This window comes from Chrysochloris asiatica, unplaced genomic scaffold, assembly GCF_000296735.1.
Source record: "Chrysochloris asiatica unplaced genomic scaffold, ChrAsi1.0 scaffold00194, whole genome shotgun sequence".
Classification (NCBI taxonomy): Eukaryota; Metazoa; Chordata; class Mammalia; order Afrosoricida; family Chrysochloridae; genus Chrysochloris; species Chrysochloris asiatica.
In genome coordinates, this window is record NW_006408712.1 from 3,213,021 (window position 1) to 3,239,708 (window position 26,688).

The 26,688-nt window shown below is 40.8% G+C and overlaps 1 protein-coding gene across 3 annotated transcripts in view; it reads left to right on the forward strand.

Annotated features, from left to right (window-relative positions):
* Window positions 1–26,688, forward strand: part of FRMD6 (FERM domain containing 6) — a 224,288-nt gene that overhangs the window by 98,250 nt on the left and 99,350 nt on the right. For 2 of the 3 annotated variants that reach the window (XM_006872351.1, XM_006872352.1), the window contains exon 1: window positions 10,314–10,449. The exons of the other annotated variant lie outside the window; for it this stretch is intronic. The gene's annotated coding sequence lies outside the window, so the exon portion shown is untranslated. Of the gene's footprint in view, window positions 1–10,313; window positions 10,450–26,688 lie in introns of those variants that run through there. 3 annotated transcript variants of the gene reach the window in all.

A 26,688-nucleotide genomic window follows, 5' to 3' on the forward strand; every position in this document is an offset into this window, starting at 1 on the left:
ATTAACTACTCCCCTGTTTTTGTTACAAAATTTCTACCTTTACAATTGTGACAGTTGTAATTAGTCATGATAACAGATACTCACTATTGAATCATAAGAATCTTACCCCATCTCTCTTCAACAGACCCATGAAGACAAGATGAAAACTATTCAGTGGGGACTCTATTTCCCCTCCACACACACACTCTTAAACTAAACCACCTCTTGAAAACTTGTAAGGCAGTCACTTTGTGCCTTTATCACACCCTCATTTTAGGTAGCCAATGTCTAAGTTGCCCGTCCCTATCTACCCTGTATACAGAGGGGATAGCATTGATACTTAATGTGAAGGCTGTTTCTCTCTCTGTTGGCATTTTGAACTACTACAACCATGAGCATAAGAAGCTCTGGTAGCATAGTGGTTACGAATAGGGCTGCGAACCTCAAGCTCAGCAGTTCGAAACTACCAGCTGTTCCGCAGGAGAAAGATGAGGCTTTCTGCTCCCATAAAGATTTACAGCCTCTGAAACCCTGTACCAGGTCGCCATGAGTCGGAACTGATTCCACGGCACATAACCACCACCACGCACCACAACCATGAGTATAGATAGGTCAAATTCATCAAATTTTAGCAATTTACCATCATTTCCTTTATGAAAAAAATTTTTTTTTGATCTTCCTCTAGTTGAGTTTTGATTATCAAGCCATTGAGGCTATGTCATATGGGTACTATCTACAAGTTTGGGTGTTCTTGTACGTCTCCCCTCACTTCATATCAGCTGGATGAGTCACTCTCAGCTCTAGCCCTCTGTGGCTATGTCCTTGTACATGGGCTCAGGTGTCCCCAGGTCTTACCACACTTTGGACCAACCAGCCTTTCCTCTTCTCTCTCATCTCCAAGTCAACGGGAGTCTGTGAAATGTGGTTGAATTCAGCCCATTTCTTCTTTGCTGCCTTTCCCCCTTTTCCACTCACCAGTATACCAGTGTGGTCACCAGCAAGCTTACATGCCTGCTTATGTGTTCCCTTTGAGTTTCAGTCATAAAGGGGGTTTTTTCCTGAAGGGACATGATTGCTTGCCTTGATGGCTTCCCAGTGAGCAACTTGATTATTCTTATAGTAGCCAGTCATACTGCCATTTTTCTTTTGGGTTTTTCCTGTTGATCTTTCTTTGAAGATGTATCTTCTGTTGCTCTAGCTGTTGCAGGTTGGTCTGCTTGTCCTTTCTAGTGGGAATGTCCCACCTCAGAAGGTTCTGGAATGGGGCTCAGGATTTCACCTAAGGTCCTTATACACTGCAAAGGCTCTGCAAAAGGTCTATTTCACTGGGCAAATTCTAGAACCCCTTTTAGTGATTCCAATCAGTTATAGGCTAAAGACTGGCTTACAAGCTTTTTGTAATCATGTTTCCCGACACTCCTTTCTATCCCACTCACGTGCATACTTTACAATATTAGGCAAGGGAAACCAATGTTGTAAGACAGTCAAGCATCTTAGTATTATTGCCCATCTTCAGACTATGCCTCAATCCCTGGATCACAGAGCCCTGGTTTTCCAAGGTTGAGCTGAACTTTTTCATAATACCATTATACACTTTTAATAGACTACAGTATAGTATAAACCTAACTTTTTCATGCACAGGGAAACCAAAAAATTTGTGATTTGCTTAATTGAAATATTTGCTTTATTGCAGTGGTTTGAAACTAAACCCACAACATCTCTGAGGTATGCTGTAGATGTTTATTAGGCAGTACCAAATAAGCAAATCTATGAAATGGGAAGAATTAGAAATTGGCATGCTTATATGTCCTGTCTATAGCCACTTTTTTCAGAACCATGCTTCAACATCTTTATGGAAATGCTAATTAAGACTGTGATTCATTTATACAATATTAAACTGATGTGGACGTTTCTAGGGACTAGATGCAATTGGGTTATTCACTAAGACTGGTATTTACCATTGCTTTGTTTAGTTGAATGCATTTTTATTGACCAAATTAATTATCACAATTTTAGTCCATTCATATCACAGGAAGTTAAAAATAAGCAAACTTTCCCCAATTGGAATTGGATGCTGAAGTCAATGTCTTCATTATTATGTTTGAAAGGTAAGAGCTCTGATGGAACTGTAGGATAAACACTGGACTGCTAGCCATAAAGCAGGCAATTCAAAACCACCAGTCGCTCTTCAGGGGAAAGATGAGGTTTTCTGCTCCTGTGTGGCACTGTAGGATAATGCACTATACCCCAAGGTCAGTTTGAATCTCAAGGTCGGCAGTTCAAACTCACAGGTCGGAACCGACTGCACGGCACTTAACAACAACAATAACAACAAAGATTAACAGTCTCAGAAATCTTATACAGGGTTGCTATGAGTTAGAATCAACTCAAGGACAGTGGGTTTGGTTTTCTTAAGATATCAACAAATAAGGTTAAGTGAAAATCAGGCAATATTTGCAAAGAATGTTTAATGAGCTGCTTTTTATAGTTAATTTTCTTGATCTTTTTGCCTTCATGAGAATTTTAATATGCTCACAGAAATGATCCCTTACATCCAACAATTCAAATGTCTCTTGGCTGACTTGGCCAGCATCACCAGATGGGCACCCTACACAGTCTCCTTTCCCTCAATCACCAAATCACAGTGCACCTCAATTCTCCAGCCAGAGTTACCCAAAGACAATAACTATTTGCTATGAGGAGGGTGCAATGAGTTATAGGATGTTTAGCAGTAGATACAAATGGCATTGCTCCTTTTCCATCCTAGTTGTGATAACCAAAATGTTTCCAGGCATTGTCAAAAGTTCTCTTGGGGGAAAAAAATCTCTCTCCAGTTGAGAACCACTGGGTTAGCACTGGCAAAATAGAGGTTTCAAGACTCTCTTGTCTCACAAATATCTCCCCCCTTACAGATGCTGAAATTTCTTTTTTAAAAAAACCTTACATCTTTTTTTCCTATCATCACAGAGTTATAGGTTTAAACTATCGATACCAGTTTGAGGTAACTCTGTAGGGAAGACATTTCAGTTAAAGTGCAACTAACCAATCAAGGAGCTCTGGTAGCATAGTGGTTATGAGTTGGTCTGTTAACCTCATGATCAGCAGTTAGAAACTACCAGCCGTCCCAAGAGAAAGATGAGGCTTTCTGCTCCTGTAAATATTTATAGCCTGAGAAACCCTATACAGGGGGTCGCTATGAGTCAGAACCAACTCCATGGCACATAACCACGACTACCACCAACCAGTCAATAATGGCAAAGGAATGGTTTTCAGAGCCTTGCCAGATCTGCTCAGAAAGGAAGAGAGTAAGAGTTAGAGGGTCCTGAACAACTGAAATAGATCACTCTTCAGAAAGAGGAAGCAAGAGACTAAGGCTAAACCTCCAAACCTTGATTGCTTTGCCTGGCATCATTCTTCATAGGTCAAATATGTACTTAGTGCCTTGTAGACACAGTGCTGTATGCAGGAGACACACATATAAAGTAATAAATAATGACTTCTGACTCTCTGTTGGTTGAAAGAAGGATGAAAGATATGGATTGATGTTGAATATTCAAGAGAAAGGTGATAATTAGACTTTAAGCTCAAAGAGGGGAGATTTAGTGTTGCTTACCTCTGCATACCTAAGACCTGGTACACAATAGGTGCTTAAGGAGTCCTGGGGTGGCACTATAGGAAAAGCACTGGATCACAAAATCAGTTTAAACTATAAGGTCAGCAGTTCAAACCCACCAGCCAATCTTCAGAACTCCTCTACAGGGTCGCTATAAGTTGGAACTGACTCAATGACAATTAACAACAACAACAATAAAAAGAAATGATGGAGAAGGTCCTAGAATAGCCACAGAGCTTAGGATGCAGAACTTTAATCAAGGTAGATTACCTGTGGAGAGAGTCAGGGAAGAACAATTTAAGAGGAAGATACAGGGAAGTTTGGAGATGGGGGAAGACTAACGCTCCAATGAGAAAATAAAGGACAGCTTAGAAACAAAGAGCACTGGCTTGGATTCACATCTTGGGTTCAAGGAACCACCACTTATTTTCTTCAAGACTTCTGGACACCTGTATACCAGGAATCACAATAGTGATTCTCTCAAATGGGCTGTTGTTGTTAAGTACCGTCAACTCATAGTGACCCTGTATGGGGTTTCCAAGGAGCAGCTGGTGAGCTTGAAACCACTGACCTTGTAGTTGAAAGCAACTTTGCAGTCCAACGCATTAACCCACAGTGCCACACCTGGGCTGTATGAGGAGTCAGTGAAGTAATACTTACAAATCTCTTAGCTCAGTGGCAAGCAATGAGTAACGTGAGGTTGACCTTCAAGAGTGCCAGGGTTAAAAAAAAAAAAAAAAAAAGCGTGACAGAGTTTTCTAGTGAGGGGAGGAACTTAAAGTGAGCTATAAAATTCTCAACAGTCTTTGTGGTGAAAGAGATCCAACCATTGATGAATAAAAGGTTGACCAAGCTTTGGCTACACAGATGGAACTGTTGTTTTAAAGATACAACTAATGAGGTTGCTTATTCAATTTTCTTTAGGATTTAAAAGGGGAACTGATCTGAAGTTTAGGACTGTTAAGAAATCTGGATTAAAAAGTCAAATGGGCAAATAGGACATGAGACTACAGGGAAGAATGTACTTAAGATGGTGACCTGGAGATTAAACTGAAAAGAAGTGAAGCAAATATTGGACATCTTATTTATACTTTTATTCACCAAACTTTTTTAAACAACCAAGTTTTGGGGCACTTCTATTATGCGTATAGCCTACACAAAGTCACTGACTTAAAACAGGATGGATGGCTTTCATAAACCCTCTGGCCCAAGTGGAACTTGTGTTGGTATTCTCAAGACAGCCAGTATTGGCCATATATAAATAAGTGTTATAGAAGATGAATGCTCACATCTCTCTCTCTGTTCCAGTTCAGACTGTTTCAAGCACAAACTGATAAGATGTCATAAAATGCTGAAGTGGCAATGGTATCCATGTTATCTTTAGTATTTCAAAGTTACTCCTCATACAATATTATCTCAGATAATGAAACACAAACTGAGCCAGATTCCTACGTCCTTTCCTCTCTTATCCATCTCCTCCTATGTGGCATGAAGGGAGCTGCCTCCCATCTCTTGGGATAGAAAAGTTTTCTTTTCACTTTTCAGAGTAATCAAGGAATCATCCAAGCTGAAAAACTGCTATGGGATCTTAATAAGCCCAACAATGGGACTTCAAAAAGTCATGGAAAAATTCCATTATCTTTTCATAGCATTTTAAGCCCCCTTTGTATAGACATGCAAATGGAATGCATGAATTAGTTTTACCCCATGGAGAGTCTAAGCCCTTCTATGAGACACTTTTTAGTGCTAGCATACTTTCTCATGTCTTCAATCATCTTCTCTACTAGGTAAAGCCCTGGGCATGAGGCCACAGCCCTACTTTCACTTAATTCATCAACTGTATTTTGTTGTCGTTGTTAAGTACCATCTAGTCGGTTCCAACTCATAGTCTTCTATAGGGTTTCCAAGGAGTGACTGGTGAGTTTCAACTACCGATCTTGTGGTTCAAACTGAACTTGCAGTCCAGTGTTTATCCTACAGCACCGCACCAGGGCTCCATTAACAGCATTATCTCTTAGGCTGGCACTGTGCCTCTGCCACTGACTTTAACTTCAAACCTCAGTGTCATTTTCTGAACTACGTTATCCTAACATGTGAAGTACTGCTTTTGCTGCACCATTTAAGGGGTTGTCTCTCCTGATGTGGCACTCCAGGATACCTCATTGAATCACAAGGTGAGCAGTTCAAACTCACCAGCCACTCCTTGGAAACCCTATACAGGGTCACTATGAATCAGAACCAATTCCACAACACTTAAAAACAACTACTCCTACTTGAGAGGGGAGGGCCTGGTAGGGTGCTCTAGAACCTCCCAGCACTACTAAGTCCTTCCAGTATTCAAGTTTTCAAGGCCTCAAGGAACTGCAATATATGTGGTGAAAACTAAAACCCATAACAGAATGGAAACAAAGTAGACACATTCAAATATGAATGTGTCACCAGTAAATTTTTACATGGTATCTTAAAACCAAACTTTTTTCCAAGAGAATCTGTCATCCTGCTTTATTTTCTCAAAATGTGATGGCCATGAACAGAGAATTTGATTTTTTTCAACTTTGTATCTCTGAGTCCCATACCTCTTCCTATCTTCCTGGATTAAATTGTGAAATTATATCAAACCCTATCCGGGGTTGCCTCTGCAGAACAATTCTTTATAGTTCTGGCTAGGGGCTCCTGACGTTTCCTCATTTGTTGCTGCCAGTTGCTATTCAGTCTATTCTGACTCATGGCTACCTGGTGTGTGCAGAGTAGAACTGCTCCACAGAGTTTTCAAGGCTGTGACCTTCCAGAAGCAGGTCACCAGGCCTGTCTTCCCAGGTGCCTATGAGTGGGTTCCAACCACCAACCTGTCAGCTTATAGTTGAGCACTTAACCATTTGCAACACCCAACGACTCCATAGTAATTAGACATAATGAACTAAATGATAGGTAATCAATTCTTTCTGATATTCTTGAGTATTGAAATTTCTTCTGGTATTTTTATTTCAAAGAACACTGCACTATACCAGTTAAGCATAATAAAAAGGACATTTGTAATGTTACAAAGTGAACTATACTGTTGTTGTTGTTAAGTGTCATGGAGCCGGTTCCGACTCATGCGACCCTGTATAGGGTTTCTGAGGCTGTAAATCTTTATGGGAGCAGAAAGCCTCATCTTTCTCCCGTGGAACAGCTGGTAGTTTCGAACTGCTGACTTTGAGGTTCACAGCCCAAGTAACCACTACACTAGGACTTTATTACTGCACTATTTAAATTTCCACATATATTGATTTTGTTTTTCATGTATACAATAGTTACATGGACATTTAAAACTTCAGAGTAAGATTTAAGTTTACTTTGCTTTAAAATGCATTTTGTTACACTTTAAAAATGAACCTCATTTATTACAAAAAAAAATTCTTCATTATGACTTTTATCAGAATGAACAGTATGAGTTGGGAAAAGTATGATTTAAAAAAGTCAATATGTCTTTTTTAAAATTACTGAGTTCTCCTTTTGCTTGGAACTTGTATTTCAGCATTAAAACACACTATGCACCCCCCAAAAACCTTTTCTTATAATATTCTCATCTTCCTTGTAGATACACTATACCAAAAGCATCTGAATTATAGCAGTTCTGAAGTCCTGGTGTGGCACCGGGTGGTAATGTGCCAGACTGTAAAATTGTTTGAATTGCAAGGTTGGTCGTTCAAGCTCACCAGTCGCTCCTTGGCAACCCTGTACAGGGTCCCCATGGGTTGGAATCAACTCAACGGCACTTAACAACAAATCTCTTCATTTTCTACATAATTGTGTTCCTTACACCAAAACATGTATATTAGATACTAATATTTAATCCCTTCAGTTACAAAATGAAAGTAAGGTCCAACAAGTTTGATAATCACAGTCTCAACCAACTTGTTCCCAAACTTCTGTTCATCCTTCCCACCTCAGTTCATAGGGAACATCAGATCACTTCTCTACAGACTACAGGCCTTCCAGTATTTCTCACACAGAGTTCCACTGTAGAATGTATTGTGTATATTGTGACTGCTTATTTACATGTCTGGTGTAGCACTGTAGGATCAGTACTGGACTGCTAACTGTGGTTCAAACCCACCAGCCACTCCTCGGAAACACTATTCAGGGTCCCTAGGAGTAGGAACCAACTTGACTGGCACTTAACAATAGTCTTCTATAACATTCAAGAGTATGTTAATCTTTGAACCCCAGAGTCTAACCCTGTGCCCGGAGCATGGGAGTACTCAATATATTCATGGAATTTATCAGTTTTTCCTTAGAAAACAAAAGCAAAAGTATAGATTTGTGCTAATAGTTCTCATTGTACCAGTGAAAATAAAAAATAAAAAAAAAAATATTTACCAACCTCAAAGAAATCATAAAATATAACTTCAAATACCTACAAGAAATTTTGTATTCCTTTTTGTAGAAGGTACAAAAAAAGTTTCTGAAATAAGAAATATGTAAAACAATAAACCCTTTCTCAGCTCTACTTGCATCTTTAGTGGATTACATTTTGTTTTCCAGCGCAATTCCTTCAGGATTTTATGATGTTATGGGGGAGTTTAAGACTGATTTTGAGAATTTTAAAGTACTTAGTAGTTTACAAAATGTGTTATGTAAGAGTCTATGTTTTTATTGTGGATTACAGATGTTAATATGACCATTACAATTCAGAATTCACATAATAAATTCTGCTACCGTTTAATTCTAGACAATAAACCCAATCTTTTTTTTTCCTTTTAAATAAACCCAATCTGAAACACATGCTGTTTAAAACTTTTGCAGCATTGTTTCAAAAATCTGGTGGTGTGGGGTTGGTTCCAACTCATAGCAACCATGCACAAGGTTTCCGAGGCTGTAAATCTTTACGGGAGCAGAAAACCTCATGGTTCTCCCATGGAACAACTGGTAGTTGCAAACAGCTGACCTTGCGGTTCACAGCCCAATTCGTAACCACTACGCTACCAGTGCTCCTTCTTTAAAAATCTAGTAATCCATTATTCTTTATCTGCTAGATTTTTATGCATGAAGCCTGAAAATAAATCAGAATTTGAAACTGTTTTTCATGACAGTAAGATATTACTCATTTATCTCATTTACCTTTACACACCAAATGCGGAATTATTTCATTAGACACCAAACTAATTTAAGTCTTCAATCAACCAGTGTTGAATATGTACTTATTCTGAATGCATGTAACAATTTAAAAAATGCAATCCTCTATTTTTAAATGCCCACATGTAGTATGTGCACAAATTTAAGTAGCGATTGAATCATACTTCATAGTTTCCTTTCCATAATGGAGTCATGATTTTAAATCATCTGCCAAGGTTAAGAAATTGCCCCACAGCATCAGAAATAAGCTGAGTGCTTGATCAATTGTGAAAATTGAAAAGATCACGATTCCTAAGATCCAGCCTAATGAAAAGCTGTGAATGAAGAAGCTATTCTGAGTGAGTTGTCAATGGTAATGAACACAAAACTTAATTTCCTGACATGCAAACCAGGCACACCAACAGGCATACTTTCAGCCAGTAACAGCTAGCTTTTTGTATTTCGCTCAATTAAGAAGGGTAGAGAAACTTTTAGTTGGCGACTGTCAGCATAAATCTGATTTTAAGTCGTGTCTTTTCTCCGGCACTCCTTTCCTTTCTTGTCTATTAACCCCAACTGTCAAAGTCACACACACACACACACACACACACACACACACACACACACACACACACACACACCGCGCCTCGCCAGGGGTCACTGGGTCAGCAAAGTGAAAGGAAGACCTAGGGGGGCAGAAGGCCAGGAGCTTGGTGGGCCTGGGGGCCAGGTGGAGATTGAGCCTCTCCCTTTGTCTCTGGTCCCCAGCACTGTTCTTGTCTCCCGCAAGTCGCGGAAGCGCTCGCCCCTCTCCCGCCGGACACAACTAAAGATGTAAAGAAACTTCCGTCTCCCGGGTCGGTTAGTTCTCTAAAATATCTTCCATTGGTCGTTTGCTTCACCCTCCACCAGTCACTACCGGGGAAGGGCAAACACAATTCCTGCCGGGGTCACAGGCACTAAAACTGGAGCAGTGTCTACCTGAGGAATTGGAGGAGGAAAAGTAGAGCTAGCAGGGCTTGGCTTCCTCAGCGGCACCCACTTCCATTCATTATAAAACCCTCGAGGGCACCGCATCACAAGTAGTGGGTGGGCAGGTGGTTGCGGGACTTTGGACCTTAGGGACGCATGAAGACGTGAAGCCTCCTCCGCTGTGGCCGCCTCCTCAGTTTGCTCCCCTCAGCGGATCGGAATTAGTAAAATAGTGCTAGGGCCAAATAGCCGCCCCCGGCCAGCTGTACTCCGCAAGGGTGCATCCCCCCGTGAGCGGCGGCCGGGAGGCCGTTCACCCATTAGGGGTGGAACGGACATTGCCCTCCTCCAGCCTCAGTCTCTGACTCACGAGAAAAGGACTAAATCTCCTCAGTTCACACTACAGAATTTTATTTCGGCATGCCTCCTTCTCTGGAGCCCTGACCGAAAGGGTTCCTACGCTTTCTCTCACTCTGACTCTGGTACCTTCCCACCGGGACTCTTGGGTGAGTCCGGGGCGGAGCCTGCAGGCGCTCCACGTGCGGCTAGGAGCTCAGCGCTTGGCCCTGGTTGTGCCTCTGTCTAGGCCACCACTTCTGGGCGGGCCAGGGGCGGAGACTCCGGGGGGGCGGGCCGGGGAGGCGTGGGCGAGGGGGTGGGGCGGACGCGGAGCGCTCATTCGGCTGCCCTGGCCCAGGGGCTGAGAGGAGCAGGGCAGACTCGGAGCGGGCTGGGAGAGACTGGGAGCTGACCGAGTCCGACGCTTTGTGCTTCGGACTTTCTGCGAGGTAAGAGTAGGAAACTGACGCGTTTAGGGGCCTCACAGCCCGCCTCTTCGCCCGGCCACCGCGCCCCGGCTGCCTGCTGTGCCCTCTGCCGGCCGGGCGGCGGAGGCGGCGGGATGGGGCTTGGGTGAGAGTGTCTGGGAGTCGCGAGCCCAAGCGGAGACAGTGCCCTCCTCTCCGTATCTTTTTTTCTCCATCTCCTCTGTCCCTTGGCACTGGACGTGGGGTACTGGGAGGGAGGACCACCTCCCTGCGAGTCGAAGCTGCTCCACGCCTGGGCGGGGGAGACGGGGCCCCGAGGCAGCCGAGCCTGGCAGCGGGGGAAACGCGGAGTTCCCCGGTCGCCTCTGCGGCGAAGGCGGGAGGTCGACTCGGGTTGCACCCTGGGCTGGGAGTGCTGAGCTCGGTTCCCGGGATCGCAGGACTCTCGGGTGGTCCCCGAAGCCGGTTCCGGGGGCGCCTGCCTGTCTCTGTCTCAGCAGCTGAGCTCCACATTCCTGGGGCTGTGCCCTCTCCTATTGGGCGCGCATTGGGTCCCGCAGCCCTGTTGCCCCGCCGTCCTGGAAGTTGGCGGAGCCTGGGGTTGATTGAGTTGGGGCTCGGCGGCGCCAGAAGGGGGCCTCTGTGGGATGCGAGTGACGGGCACGGCCTGCAAAATTTGGGTCCTGGGGGAGCTTGCTACGCTTAGCCTGGGCCCGGGCACTGGAGCCCACCATCCAGATCTCGGGGCAAGCCGGGCGCTGTCAAATCTGAACAACTAAGGGCCACAGGGCTTAATACATCTCGTAACCTAATGGTGAGGGCATTTATTCTTAAAGGCATGAAGAGATGAAAAGCTGTCAAAATAAGAATATTTCAAAGCAGAAATGAAAGCTGGCAGATTTTCAGGCCATGCAGTTGTGTAGCTAGTGTTAAAAGAAATATTAGCTCTTGTATCCTTCTCGTTTTTATTTTTTAGCAATATTCTGTTTTGCCAGTATTTCCCTTAGGAACTGTGTGTATTGCTCACAGCGGGGAAAGAAAACTTCAGCAAGTGTTCTCGAATTGCTTTTGACTTAAAGCCTGAATGTGGAGAAAACGTATCTCTTACTAAATTTTCCATGTATGATTCTTTCCCCTTCTCCTCTGGGACCCGGCGATGTTTGTTTATTGACTTTATAAGCATCTATTTAAATTTAGTTTTTGCACGGAATACTCTCCCTTGCCACAGGGTGTAGTTTAGGGATTAGAAAATGCTGCTGGAGAAAGCTGCTAGTGGCTTCATTTTCCAAGAATGTAAGTCATTTCCTTTCAGTGATTTCAGGGAGTTGATATTTCACAGCATCGAAACTTTGTGGGGAAATTTTTCCGTAATACATCTGTCAAGAAGAAAGATTTTTGACTTTTGTGTTGTTCATCTTGAAGCAGTACACAAATGTAGGCTCAGCTACGTTGATGGATAAGAGGATTTTCCAAATCTAGAGCATTAGGAGACTATTGTAGAAAGTTTTAACAAGCACCAAAACGTACTAACTGCCTGCAGGATAGAGTGGGGGAGGGGAGGAAGCGATCAGGGAGGCTGGAAAACAGATGCCTTTGCTGTTGTCCTTTGTAGTATAAAACATTCTATCACCTAAACGTTTTTCTTAGGTATAGTTTTGAGAAAAGTATAGTGTTGGAAATTAAAATACTCTATGAGACAGCTGGCATTTGAACCCTTCTTTCATTATATTTGTAAACATACTAGAGTCATATTTCAATATTAAAGTGGACCATTGGCAGGATTATTAGATGAAAAGGGTCCCCCAAGGGATATCTAGTATCAAGTTATCTGAAGGATATCTTTTCCAGAAAGTCGACTAACTGTACTATAAACTAATCCCTCCTTCTCTCCCTTAAATTGCCTGTAAGAATCCCTGAGAACTGACACTGATGGACGGGAGTAATCAGCAATTCTTGGGGGACTCAAAACACTTTAAAGGACTAGAAATGTTCTTTTTCTGTTCCCTTCATCTGTGGGGAGAGCAGTAAAGGGATGCTACCTCTTTTCAGCATGTAATTTGAATTTGCAGACTTAAAATGCCTCTGGCTTTAACTAAAGGTAAAATTCTGAAAACTACAGGGGCCATGATGAAGACACAGCTTTTGAAAGCAAAATGTCAATTGTGTCTTAAGTAACAGAGTTTAGCTACACGTCCTTAAAATCTATCATTCAACTGGGCTAGTTGAATTTTGTGTTGGGAGAGGGGTTGTAGTGCGTTTTCTAGTTTCGGGACTTTGTTTCTTCATTTAACTACGCTTATAATAAAGCTTTTGGCTTTCAGAAGTATGACATAATAAACTGTATACCCTTTTGTGGCAGATGCTTGAAAGTTTCAAACAGAATTGTTTTTGACTGAGCTGTCAGGTTGAGAGTGTACTGTAAATGAGTCCTGTCTCACAACTAATTATTTTGATAAAGAAATTCTTTCTAGTTTTCAACTTGAATGTCGCACATTTTGATTTCCAAAGCGGTGGGTTTAAAAAAAGAAAGAAAGAAAAACCAAAAACCTGCAAACAATTATTTTATTACATGAAAGCCAGTACCAAGAAAAGATTAATTCAGTCCAGATGTAAAAATGTATGTGAATTTTAGATTTGGATGATCTCAACAAGTTTTCCCTTTTGTTGATGAAGCTGCCTGGGTCCCAGATGGCATTCACAAATAAATGGTCCTGAAGGTGGTTTTCTGAGTTAGAACGAAATTTCATGAACCTTCTCTAAAGTCATTTTAATATTGTTTGAGGTCTCTGGATTCCTCCTGTGGGTTAATGTGCTTGGACTGCAAGGTCTGTTTGAACTGCAGGATCAGTGGTTCAAGCTCACCAGCCGCTCCTTGGAAACCCTATACAGGGTCGCTATGAGTCAGAATTGACTCGATGGCACTTAACAACAGCAAAGGATAGAAAGTTTTCTGCATTTATACAGAGGTAGGACTTTCCAATAATTCATTAATGTAACCTTGACCCCAGTGTGGTAGATTGTGTCCATTTTTCTAAGTGGGAGAACAGGAAGTAATCAGCATTGTGTACCGTTATGGACAAAGCATAGAAGTGTTGGCTTTTATTTCTTTAATTACAACTTTTTCTTTCAAAAACTTTTTTTTTTTTTTTTTTTTTTAAGTGTGCTTACAGTCTTTAATAGAATCATGCTGTAACCCAGTTTGTGGTTGCCTGGCTTCAGGTATAGCATCTGTCTTTGTGTGATGATTCTTATCCTTCTATCTACCCCTTTCCTCCAAAAGAGAAACAGTAAACACAATTTATAAGAAAACTTTAGTATATTTCGTTAACTAGTGCCTCTAACACTAGAGCTATAAAGAGGATCTATTGGACATCTAAAATGATATCTTTTGAGGAAGTCTGTATATTTTATAATTACTGATTTTGGGAATTTGTTTACATTGTGCCTGTGTATGAAACAGTTGTAGAGGATGGCTGTTAGGAAAGATTTAGTGCAGGAATTTTGAGTGTTGAAGTTTTGTTAAAATGTATATTTCCTAAAAGCAAAACAGAGATAAAAAGCTGTATTGTTCTCTGAAATTAAACTGTGATTCAGAGAATAATTGAGAGGTCTTCTTGAATTGCACAGTAGCCTGAGGAAGAGGCTTTGGGGGCTATCTTAAAATAAGTAGAAACAAATCAAAGGAATAATTTGAGAAGAAAGATGAAGTCCAATACTTGACATTGGATTGAAAGGAAAATATAAACTTAAAGAATGTGTATTTAAAACAGTCTAAAATAGGGAGAATTTTTATTTAAAAGTGGAAGTTAAGAAATAAAACTTTTTTTAGCTGAGGAAAAGCATTAGAATTGAGATATTTTAAGTGTCACAGATGTGAGTCCTGGGATACCACTGTAGGACAAGCACTAGACTGGTAGCCACAAGGTCGGCGGTTCAAACCCACCAGCTGCTCCTTGGAAACCCTATACAGGGTTGCTGTGAGTCAGAACTGACTTGATAGCCCTTGACAACAGCAACAAAAAGGGTCACTGAAGGAGCCCTGGTAGCACAGTGGGTTAGGCATTGGGCTGTTAACCAAAAGGTTGGCAGTTCAAACCCAAAGGCTACTCTGTGGGAGAGAGATAAGGCTGTCTGCTCCCATAAAGATTTACAATCTCAGAAACCCTGTGTAGGGTTACTGTGAGTTGGAATCGACTTGATACCAGAGGGTGGGCTTATATGGGATTGCAATGAGTGGGTGATAGTGGGTTGCACTTGGTTTTTGTAAGGTCTATGTAAGTAGCCTTGGTGCTACAGTGGGTTAAGGCTGGGACTGTTAGCTGAAGTGTCAAGGGTTCAGATTTCCCAGCTGCTCCATGGGAGAAAGATGAGGCAGTCCCCTTTCATAAGAATATACAGTCTTGGAAATCTTATGGAGTAGGTCTGCCCTATGGGGTCTCTTGGAATCGACTCCCCACCAGTAGGTTTTTTGGGGTTTATAATATCTCTGTACAACATGAACTAGTGCTGCTAATTGACACTCTGGTATCACTGCCTGCACTAGTGTTGAATCACTTGTTTAATGTCAAGTAATGTGCTCGGACTGCACCCTTACTGCCTCACCTCCCATCCCCATCCATTCCCCATTTCCAAGGCTGGAAACATTGTCTCAGCTCTAAGGATACTACAGCAATTTAATTCATCTGTCAGCTTTTTAGGGAAAAATAAGGTCCACTTTCATGCTGTATGACCAGAGGGGCTCTACAGCAATGTTTGGGGTAAAAGCAAGCAGTCTGTTCTTCTTCTTCTGATCATCTTATATGATTTAGTGGTATAGTTACTTCTCATGCAAGTTTGTGTACGATCATTTTTCACATGTATCAAATGTAACGACCGTGCAGTATATACCATGTTCCCTTTTAGAGCATTGGGAAAGGAGACGCGAATCACTGATCTGACGCTAGTTGTATTGCTTCAGAAAGAGAGAAAACTGTGGTGCTGAAACAAACCCTTCGATGAATCAAAAAGGCCAAAGGAGAAGGCACTATTATTCAGACTTGTAGTTAGTTATCTGTAGCACAGCATTTTCTGTGGATCATACTTCTCAGAGATTTGATAATGGTCCTGGTTATTGTATAACTGAGATCATTCCAAACGAAAGTACTCAGATTGATTGTCCTAGGATATTTTCAGATGTTTCCCCTAAATTTTGCATTGGAGGGTCCTTTGCGCTATATATTTTGGAACTTTGAGTAGTGCCATTTTGAGGATATAATGACAGAAGGCAAAGCACTATTTAATACTAGTTTGTAGCCACGATTCCATGTGAGAGAAGACATCATTATAAAACTAGCAAATTCTGCATGAAAAGTGCAGGAAAAAAAATGTAATGAGGTCTGTCATTGAGCTTTCCAGGAGGTTCTTTGTTGTTGTTAAGTGCCATCGAGTTGATTCGGACCCATAGCAACCCTGCAATAGGGTTTCCAAGGCTGTAAATCTTTACGGGAGCAAAAACTCTCATCTTTCTCCCATGGAAACGCTGATAGTTTCAAACTGCTGACCTTGAGATTAGCAGCCTGCTTCGTAACCACTACATTCTTTGTTGTTACATGCTATCAAGTCAGTTCTGACTTATAGAGACCATGTATAGGGTTTCCGAGTAGCAGCCAGTGAGTTCCAGCCACCTACCTTGCAGTTCAAACCGACCTTGACCTTGAGATCAAGTTCTTATCTTACAGCGCCACAGGTTCTTTTGCTGTTGTTGTTGTTAGGTGCCCTCGAGTTGGGACCAACCCAACCTTATGCACCGCAGAACGAAACACTGCCCAATCCTGGGCCAACCTCACTATTGTTGCCACGCTTGAGTCCATCGATGCTGCCACTTGGCCAGTCCATCTCGTTGGGGGGTCTTCCTCTTTTTCTCTCATCCTCCACCTTACTAAACATGATATCCTTTGCCAGCGACTGGTCCCTCCTGACAATATGTCCAAAGTATGAGAGACAACGTTTGGCCATCTTGGCCTCCAAAGAGAACTCTGGCTGCACTTCTTCCAAAATGGAAGATCACCACTCATCTGTCAGTTTTTCCTACTGTGGTGGCTTGAGAGTTGCTGTGATTCTGAAAGGTATGCCACGGGTATTTTAAATAACCAACAGGGTCACCCATGGTGGACAGGTTTCAGATGAGCTTCCAGACAAAGACAGACTAGGAAGAAAGAGTGATGAACTACTTTCGAATCTTTAGTCACTGAAAACCTTGTGAATAGCAGAGAAACAGGTACTTTAGATCACATTAAATGAAAAGTGATTCGTTTCCTCCCCATAGCACTTGTGCTGCCCAGTTTTAGAAGAGGACTTTTGTTGTTTTGTCTTTTTTCTTTGAACTTGCTTTTTAATTACTGCCTGTAACTAGAAAAGTGTACAGATTAGAAGTGTATAGCACAAAGTGATCACATTTGCTTAACCAACATTCATATCAAGAAATAGAACATTGCCAGTCCCCGTGAAACTGTTCCTAAGAGTCATACTCCCTAACAACTATCCTGAACTTGTATCATCCTTAACTACGTTTTTGCCTTTTCATAAACTGTATATAAATGCAATGAAATGCTTGTTCTTTTTTTTTTAATGTCTTTAGCTCATTATGTGGTGTGATATGGGTATGTTTCATTTGATAAGGTTTGCAATAATTCCTTTTCTATAATTAAATACACCATGTGTATTTATTTATTCTGTTGATGGGCATTTGGATTGTTTGGGACATTGGCTACATGAGCAATAATCTTTTGATAGCTTCAAACTATTGAACACTTTGATATGAAAGTATAAAGTGAAAAATTAACTCCAGAAATAAAATGTGATAGAACAGAACAGTATCATATAAACAGTAAAGGCTCACTCAACTTAACCCACAGAATCCTATTGTGTCAGGGACACAGTTTGGAATATACCAAGTAGATATTTCCAGATTTCAGTTAAGAACTGGAAAGAGATGAGGACATAGTTGACAGACATGTCAGCCAGCCCCAGCATTTTCTAACCAGGGAGGGACTGAGGCCCCGAGAGGTTGAGTGACTCATCAAGTCTTACAGTTAGTGACAAGTCCAAGAGTAAAAGTCTCTGAGTTTCAGTGGAATACTAATGCCTTCTGTCCATGGGGGAGAGATAAGGGAAATCAGGACTACCACTTAGGGCTACAGGTTTTGACCTCCAAGGTGTGGGGCATTAGGACTGAAACCCACCGCCTATTGCTGGGAGGATCCTTGGCTTGGACCATCAGACACCTTTCTATGAGTCTGTATGGATACATTCAGACTTGCTTAGAGAAAACGGGGGATCTGTAGGTCAGTGAGGAAGAATTCGACTTCCTCAAGCCTACCCTACCTCTTTTCCTCATCCTACCCCCAATGTGGATTCATGTTGGGACATCTCTGTTCCCTTTTTCTGTCTCCTCCACTTCTAGGGCTCTCAGATGAGGTTTGGGTTTATAAGTTGCCAAGTATATGACATCTTGAGATATCTTGACTCATTGTTTTGTTGATCCATAAATGACCAAGGATGGACCCGTTTCCTGGTATGGTGCTGTGGGCTAATGCATCAGACTGCAAAGTCTTTTGAGCTACAAGGTCGGCGGTTCGTGCTCACCAGCTAATCCTTGGAAACCCTATACAATGTCACTATGGGTCGGAATCGACTCTGCGGCACTTAGCAACAACAACAACACTTTCTAGACATTTTCAGGACAATTTATTCTTATAGAAAGGTTGTTAAATGCATCAGCACCGGACTTCAAAAAGCAAGGTCAACAGTTCAAACGTACTAGCTGCTGCTCCTCGGAAACTCTATACAGGATCTCTATGAGTCAGAACTGATTGGTTCAACGGCACTTAACAACAACAACTTTCTAGACATTTTTAGAGTAGTTTATTTTTATATATAAAAATGTTGTGTTTTATATATGTGTGTGTATATGGCATCCTGGTGTGGCACTGTAGGATAAGGATTGGACTGTGTGTGTGTGTATATATATATACACACACACACACATACACACACTATTTTAATGCCCATTTCTGCCATTACACCTCCACTCTAGACACACATTTCTGCTTCTCTTTCTACCTGTCATCAAGGTGTCTTTTCTTAAACATCTTAGGAGACACAGGGTTCTCTTTTTTAAAAAAACAAAACAAAACACTTTTTATTGTGAATGGAGTAAAGGTTTACAAAAAAGATCATCAGGTTTTCATTCAACAAATCATACACTTTACTTTATCTCAATGATTGCAATCCCTTCCATGTAATAACAGTTTTTCTACTTCCTCCTTGTAGTTTTTATTTCCATTCCACCCTCACTTTGTCCTTAGGTAAATGTTGCCCTTTTGATCTTGAGTGGTTGACCATTCCTTGGTGAGCATATCTTAGTAGTGATGTTTCCCACCCTGAATCTACTGCTTGGCTTAAAATTGGGCTGCAAGACTAAGTTTCATTCTGGACCCGAAGGGTCTTCTGTGTAGTAAACCCAGTCTTTTTTTTTTTTTTAAATAAATTTGAGTTTTGCTCCACATTTTCTGCCACTCGACCTGGGTTTTCTTTTAACCTAAAACAGGAGAGAAATTCTGATGCTGATGAATGGCTGTCCAGCAGATATAAACATAGATTTGTGATTGCACTGCGAGATTTAGTAGGTAGAGCAAAGTGCTTGCAAAAGAAAACTCTTAGTACATTTTCTTTCTTGTTTTCCTAAAGAAAATAGGAAGTTTTAATGTAATTCAAGGGAAGACCTAGAGTTTCAACTTAGGCTTTATTATTGGTGGTGGTGTTTAGTGCCATTGAGTTAGTTCCAACTCAGCAACCCTGCATAGAGTTTCCAAGGAGTGGCTGGTGAATTTGAACTGTCAACCTTGCAGTTCAAACCGACCTTGCAGTCCAGCACATTAACCCACAGTGCCATACCATAACTAGGCTTATTAGAAAGACTAAAAAGGTAAACAGTTTTACAAATGCGTGGTAAACCCAGCTCAAATGAGATACTGCTTTGTGTAATGTTAGAAAATAAAAAAATGTGCTGACCATGCGAATACACTTCTGACAAGTTTCTCAGTGAAATTACTGCTGAAAGGAGTAATATGTTTTGAAAACAGTATGGAAGAGACTTACTCTGGTACAATGGTAAGAGCAAGATCTTTGTGATTAGACTTCTCTGGTCCGAGTCTATGTTCCACTTCTCCAGGTTTAGCATTAGGGAAGTTACTCAACTCTGTAAAAACAAAACAAAAAACCTTATCTGTATAATATGGATAATAAATGGTAACTGCCTCTCAAGATTGTTTAGATTATTATGTGAAATGTTGTTAAGTGGAGTCGGTTCCAACTCATAGCGACCCTGAGTAAGGCTTCCCAGAAGCAATTGGTGGGTTTGATTGAACCTCCGACTTTTGGTTAGCAGTCCAGTACTTATCCTACAGCACCACAGCTAATATTATTTAAAATAAAAGAAATGAGGTATAGAAGGATTTGCAGTGTTCTTGGAGGTTCTTAAGTCTTTGTTTAGAAGGAATTCCTGAGACTTACTGTATTTTATTTTTGATGACTTTAAGCAGGCAACAAAACCTAGTATTTCTCTCTTACAAATATTGACAATTGATGTTGCTGCACTAGGAACAGCTGGCCTATCCCACTGATCACTAATTGAGCAAGTTTTTTTTCCCCTAATTGTCAGCAGTCTCAAGTCTCCCAGCTTATATGTTTCTTTCTAGATGCCAAAAAGCAAATCTGCAGGTTAAAAAAAGAGAACTCTTTATGATTAATGTTGTACAAGGTATTTTTAAAATGAAAGAGTACCCGTGGCCCATGTCTTTTACTCATGTACCTTGTAGTTTCATGTGAGTTCTTTAAAAGAAAGACAGGATTATTGGTATGAGGCAATTGTTGGTTATTTACTCTTTATATATATACATTGGCACAGTTTTTATAATGTGCATCAGACTCCTTTATGATTTTTTGCTATGAGATTCAAAGTTTAAGATTTCAAACTATTCATTCAAAGGAAATTAATAGTCTAAAAGTTTCAAAGAGAGTGTTTTAAGAAAAAAAAAAACAAAAACAAAAAACACACAAACTCAAGCACCTTAGAAAGACCCATTTACATATAAACAACATAATTACAGGCTAAACCAAAACAGGCACAGGATTCTCCAGGATAATCTTGAGATGTCTTTCTGGTCTGTTCATTAAAGGGAGACGTACACTGGATAACCCTGTGCCCTTTTATGTGTTTTATAAGATTTTGAACTTAGTAAAATGTTTACCAAGTTAATTAAAAAAAAAAAAACAAAAAAAAAACGGTTTAAAAACACCTTCATGAAATGTTCAGGGTTGTGCTGAACACTTAGTGTTGGTCTTACCAAAAAGTTCCTTGTCTGGTTGGGAAAACAGAATACATGTGTATGGACAGGTATTAGATGTTTTCAGATAAGTGCTAAATTTGAGTGGCCTTGATCTTAGGAGACAAAGTCAACAGTAGGCAAAGGTAGAATATCCCAAGCTTCCCTGGGGCTGCTGGATTTTCCTTGTGCCAGAAGTCAGGCTAGGATCCTTCTCACTTTTAAGTTCAAAGAGACTATTCTACAGACAGCAAAATGTTCAGGATCTGGTTTAAAAAAAAAGAAGAAACTAAAACAAACCCTTAAATATTAAAGAAAAGTCTAACATTTTAATTATTAAAAGTTAGTTAAATTCACCCATTCAACATAATATCTTGAGAGTTCTATTAAGTCCCAGGAACTGTTTTGGGTCCCAGGGCTAAATTAGCAAATAAAAACAGAGAACAAGCTTATATTCTATAATCCAAAAAAAAAAAAAAATCATAATAAAGTAAATTGTATAGTATTGTAGAAAGTAGTAAGTGCTATTGGAATAAGAAAACATGCAGCAGGGTTAGGGACAGTAGGAATCCTGAGAGAGGGAGGTGAGAGCTTTGCAATTTAATGTGCTACACTGAGAAGATGACTTGAAGAAGAGGGATGAAACATACAGAGCTATCTGGAGAAAGAGTGTTCTGGCAAAGGGACTAGCAAAGGCAAAGGGCTGAGGTGGAAGTGTGGCTGGTGTGTTTCAGAAACTATGAGAAGGACACAGTTAGTGTAGCAAAGTGGGGAAGGGCAAGAGTAGTTGTGAATGAAGTCAGAGAGGTTTGAGAAGGTTGTGTAGACCATCTTAAGGACTCTGGGCTGTACTCTTAGTGAAACAGGGGAACCATTGGAGGATTCTAGGGCAAAGCAGTGAGATGCTTTGACTTGCATTTTAACAGGCTCACTGACTGCTGCTGTTGAGAATAGAATATGAGTGAAGATAGTTAACAGTTCACAACTGTTGGCAATAGTACAGTTAACAGATGCCAGGTATGATGAAGAAGATGGTGAAATGATCAAGATTTATTTTGTTGGTGGAACCAATAGAATATCCTGACCAACTGTTTAAGGAGCATGAGAAAAAGAGATCAGAAGAAGGATAACATTAAGGCCTTTTGCATAATTGTGGAGTTGCCCTTAACTGAGATGGGATCTGTTGGAGAATTGGTTTAAGGAGAACAACCAGGAGCTGGTTTGAACATGTTTTGTTTTCAGTAATCCCCTTTCAAGTGAAGAAGTTGAATGGTGGCGGTGTAGTTGGTTCCAACTCATAGTGACTCTGTAAATCTTTACAGGAGCAGAAAGCCTCATCTTTCTCGTGTAAAACAGCTGGTAGTTTGGAACTGCTGACCTTGAGGTTAGCAGCCCAATTATTAACCAATACGCTACCAGAGCTCCTTGAGGGATACTCAAGTTCACTTTCCTACCAGTGCACCCCAGGCACAACCACAAGTATATCCGTGGAGACTCTGTTGCTATGATGTTGAGCAGGTTTCAACGCAGCCTCTAGACAAAGAGACTAGAAAGAAAGACGCGCTTCAGCTTCTAAAAAACTAGCCAATGAAAACCCTAAGATCACAAAGATCTGATCCTGTTGCATATGAGGTCACCATGAGCTGGGTGGGAGATAATGGCAGATAAGAGCCACAACCCTAAGTCACAGTGTTGTTATTTAAAATACTGTTAATGCTATTGACCTGCACCATGGGAAGAATATACTATGACTTTTTTTTCTAATTGTAATGTGGGGCTTGAGCTGAGTCTGGGATGCATACATCAGCCTGTAGAAGTTTGTTTGGTAAGAGGAACTAATAAAGAAGACTGAACTATTCTTCTAAATATTTGATATGGAATGTGAATCCATTTTATTATGTCTGATAGAAAATAGAGTTGTTGTTGTTAAAGTGCCATGGAGTCGGTTCTGACCCATAGCGACCCTGTAGAGGGTTTCCGAGGAGCAGCTGGTCAGCTTGCACCACCGACCTTGCAGTTCAAACGGCTTTGCAGTCTGGTGCATTAACCCATAGCGCTACACCAAGACTCCGGAAAATAGAGTAGGATTTCAGAAATCAGGGCCTTTGGGGTCTTCAGTAGCTTGACAGTGATGGGGCAACATTGAGCTTCTTCTAGTTATTATTGGTGTATAGATCAGATTGCCACCTCTTTATTTTAAAATGGAGAACTCCATTCTAATGCAGAGTTTTGCAAACTTTTTATTCTCTAGTAAATCTCTTTGAATAAGAACTGTATCCTTAAAAGTAACTCACAATACACCACTTTGTATAAAGATTTCTTTCTGTTGTGGTTTGTTTCTAGTAAAGAAGTATTCTTTAACTCAACCTGTTGAGCCTTTTATATGAAAAGTATACAACAGAGCCCCATGTACAGAGACATGTACTTTGAGTTGCATTCCTTTCAGTATTGGGGGTAAGTTTAAACTGACCATTCCATACATCACGATGCCCTACCAACCTGAAAACCTTGTTTAATATTTAAGTTTTCTTGAAGACTTTCATTATGACTATCATTTCAAAGCACATGATTAAGCGATTTTCATAGTTCTATACTTTATATCTTAATTATGTACAAAGAATTTTCTGGGAATTACTTTTGAATTACAATGTTAAATTTCTGTAATACTATCCTCAAAATGAATCCATAAGTCTCTGATACTAATTATCTACTCTTTCCCTAAGCTTTTTAAAGCATCAGCACATAGGCTTTTAATGCTTAAGTGTTGTTTTTGGATAATTAAAAGCTTAAAGTGATTGGTAGAATGAAAACTTTGCTACATGTATTTGAGTCTTGTTTGGTAATAAAGAAAGTATAGCATTCGTTTTTAGAAAGTTGTTAATTATGGAAAAATGCTGGGAAGGGCATTTCTTTTGCTGTGGCTTATGGCACCTGTTGTTTGGGAAGTAGCACGCCAGTGATTAGATGTGTGCATCTAGTGGGTTGTGCTGTATACACATAATGCCAGCATTCTCCTAGGTACTGCTTTGTCAACATTGTTTTATTGGTATCATTTTTAGTGTTTATTTAGCTGAAACTTGTCTCACTCTACAGTTACTTAAATGAATGTTATTGGCTCTAAACAGAGAAATTCTCACATAAGGCCCATGTGAAGTAATTTGGCAGTGTAAATATTGAAGTGTGCAGAAGTATAAAACTAACCAAAATTTGAAATAAATGTCAGTGACTATAGGATGAAGTCCAGATCTCTTAGCAGGGAATTGAATGTGCCAAACCAGAATTGCAAGCCTGTGACCCAACAGCAACACTGGATTGCAGACATGTGTTGGTTTGTAACAGTGTTAAAGACATTAATTTGGCAACCTGTAAAAATTGGTGGGAGATTTTAGATTTTAAAAAATTTGAGTTTCACACCTGTTAAACATTGAAATACCCTGCAGTAGTGATCCATTGGAATGACGTAGCACCTCACACTTCTATTAAAGGCATGGGTGGCTCTGCAGTCCACCAAAGGCCCCACAGAGATCTGCTTGCACTCAACATGAGATCCCATATTTTTGGACATTTTTCATCCTGGAAGCTTCCCTTGTTGGTTGTCTGTCTCTGTGACTTTGGTATCTTCATATGGCAGACACAATGGACTTATTTTTCTAGTTTTATCTTGATGTTCCTTATCTAGTTAAATTTCTGTTTCCGTTGCTTAGCTTGTTCTCAGCCTTCCATATTTATTGCCTTCTCTTATTTGCTCAGAGTATGCCCATGCACACTTAGTCTATGTCCAGCTTCCTCTTCTGGTTACTCTTGAACCCAGGCTCCATGATGCTTGTTCCACCTACTTGAAACCTAGCCCAGGCTACTATTCAAAGTTATCTTTTCATGTATATTTTCTCAACTTGAAGACAGGACCATTTCTTATAATTTAATACGGCCTGGCAAATTTCTTTTACTTTTTAAAATTTTATTTTGCTTCCAGAGGATGGTAGTCTATGGTTATTATGGCAATATAGGAGTCCTAGTGTGGCACTGTGGGCTAATGCGTCAGACTGCAAAGTCGTTTGAGCTGCAAGGTCGATGGTTCAAGCTCTCCAGCTACTCCTTGGAAACCCCATACAGGGTTGCTATGGGTCGAAATCGACTCAGCGACACTTAACAACAACAACATAAGATTTAGAAAATTTCACAACCTTGTGTAAAATCTTCTTCAAATGAGAATTTCTTAATGTGCTACATTAATTTCTATGCATCTGTATTGACTCCTTTAAGGATTATAGCCTAGGAACCCTATGGGTCAGTTCTTCTCTGTCACATGATATCTCTAAGAATTAAAATCCACTTAAGGAGCTATGGTAGCGTAGTGGTTACGAATCGGGCTGCCAACCTTAAGGTCAGTGGTTCGAAACTACCAACCGCTCCGCGGGAGAAAGATGAGGCTTTCTACTCCCGTAAAGATTTACACCCTCGAAAACCCTGTACAGGGTCGTTATGGGTCGGAACCGACTTGACGGCACTAAACAACAACAACAACAACTGGAGCACACAAGAGCAACAAGAATAATTTGACTATTAACTCGCTAAATAACCCAGATATTGCCAATTCCTTAATTCTGTTATGTAGATAGATGAGGTTGGCTTGCAAATTGGTCATGACTACATGTTGTTGTTAAGTGCCTTCAAGTCGGTACCGGCTCATAGCAGCCCTGTATAGGGTTTCCAAGGAGCGGCTGGTGGGTTTCAACCACTGACCTTGTGGGTTGCAGTCCAGTGCTTATCCTACAGTGCCACACGAAACATCCAAGTCATACATTAAAAAAAAAAAAAAATTCCAATATTCACCTTTCTCATGACTAATACTGTTTGAAATGCCCTATTTTTTTCATTCCTTTGATAAGTCAAGTGCGCTTCTTGCAGCTGACCCTAGAGATACAGTGTGTAGTTGGCCTGAAGCTTTTACTTTTTAGTTGAAAAAGCAAATATTAAAAACTTCGTGTTGTTAGGTGCTGTTGAGTTGATCCTGATGCATAGTGGCCCCATTTAACAAAGTGGAACTGCTTGATGGAGTTTGCTTGGCTGAAGGCTTTATGGGAGCATAGCTCTAGGTTTTTTCTCCTGTGGAGCTAGCTGCTGGATGGCTTGGAACCAATACCAGCCATTTGGTTAGCAGCTGAGTGTTTAACCATCATATCACCAAGGCTCCTTATTAAATAACTTAGCATCTAATTATTCAACTTTAATAATTATTATTAAGAAACAGAGTGCTGCTGCTGGTGGTGGTTATGTGCTCTGCAGTTGGTTCTGACTCATAGCGACCCTGTACAGGGTTTCTGAGGCTGTAAATCTTTGTTGTTGTTGTTAGGTGCCATGGAGTCAGTACCGACTCATAGCAACCTTATTATGCACAGCAGAATGAAACATTGCCCAATCCTGGGCCAACCTCACTATTATTGCCACGCTTGAGCTCATTGATGCTGCCACTTTGCCAATCCATCCTGCTGGGGGTCTTCCTCTTTTTCTCTGACCCTTCACCTTACCAAAAATGATATCCTTCTCCAGCGACTGATCCCTCCTGACAATATGTCTGAAGTATGAGAGATGGAGTTTGGCCATCCTGGCCTCTAAGAAGCACTCCAGCTGCATTTTGTCCAACACAGATCTGTTGGTTCTTTTGGTGGCCCATGGCACTTTCAATATGCTCCTCCAACACCATAACTCAAAAGCATCAATCCTTCTACGGTCTTCCTTATTCACTGTCCAGCTTTTGCATGCATATGAGGTTATTGAAAATACCGTGGCTTGGGTTATAGGCGCACCTTAGTCCTCAAACTGACATCTTTGCTCTTCAACACTTTAAAAAGGTCTTGTGCAGCAAATTTGCCTAATGCAGTTCATCATCTGATCT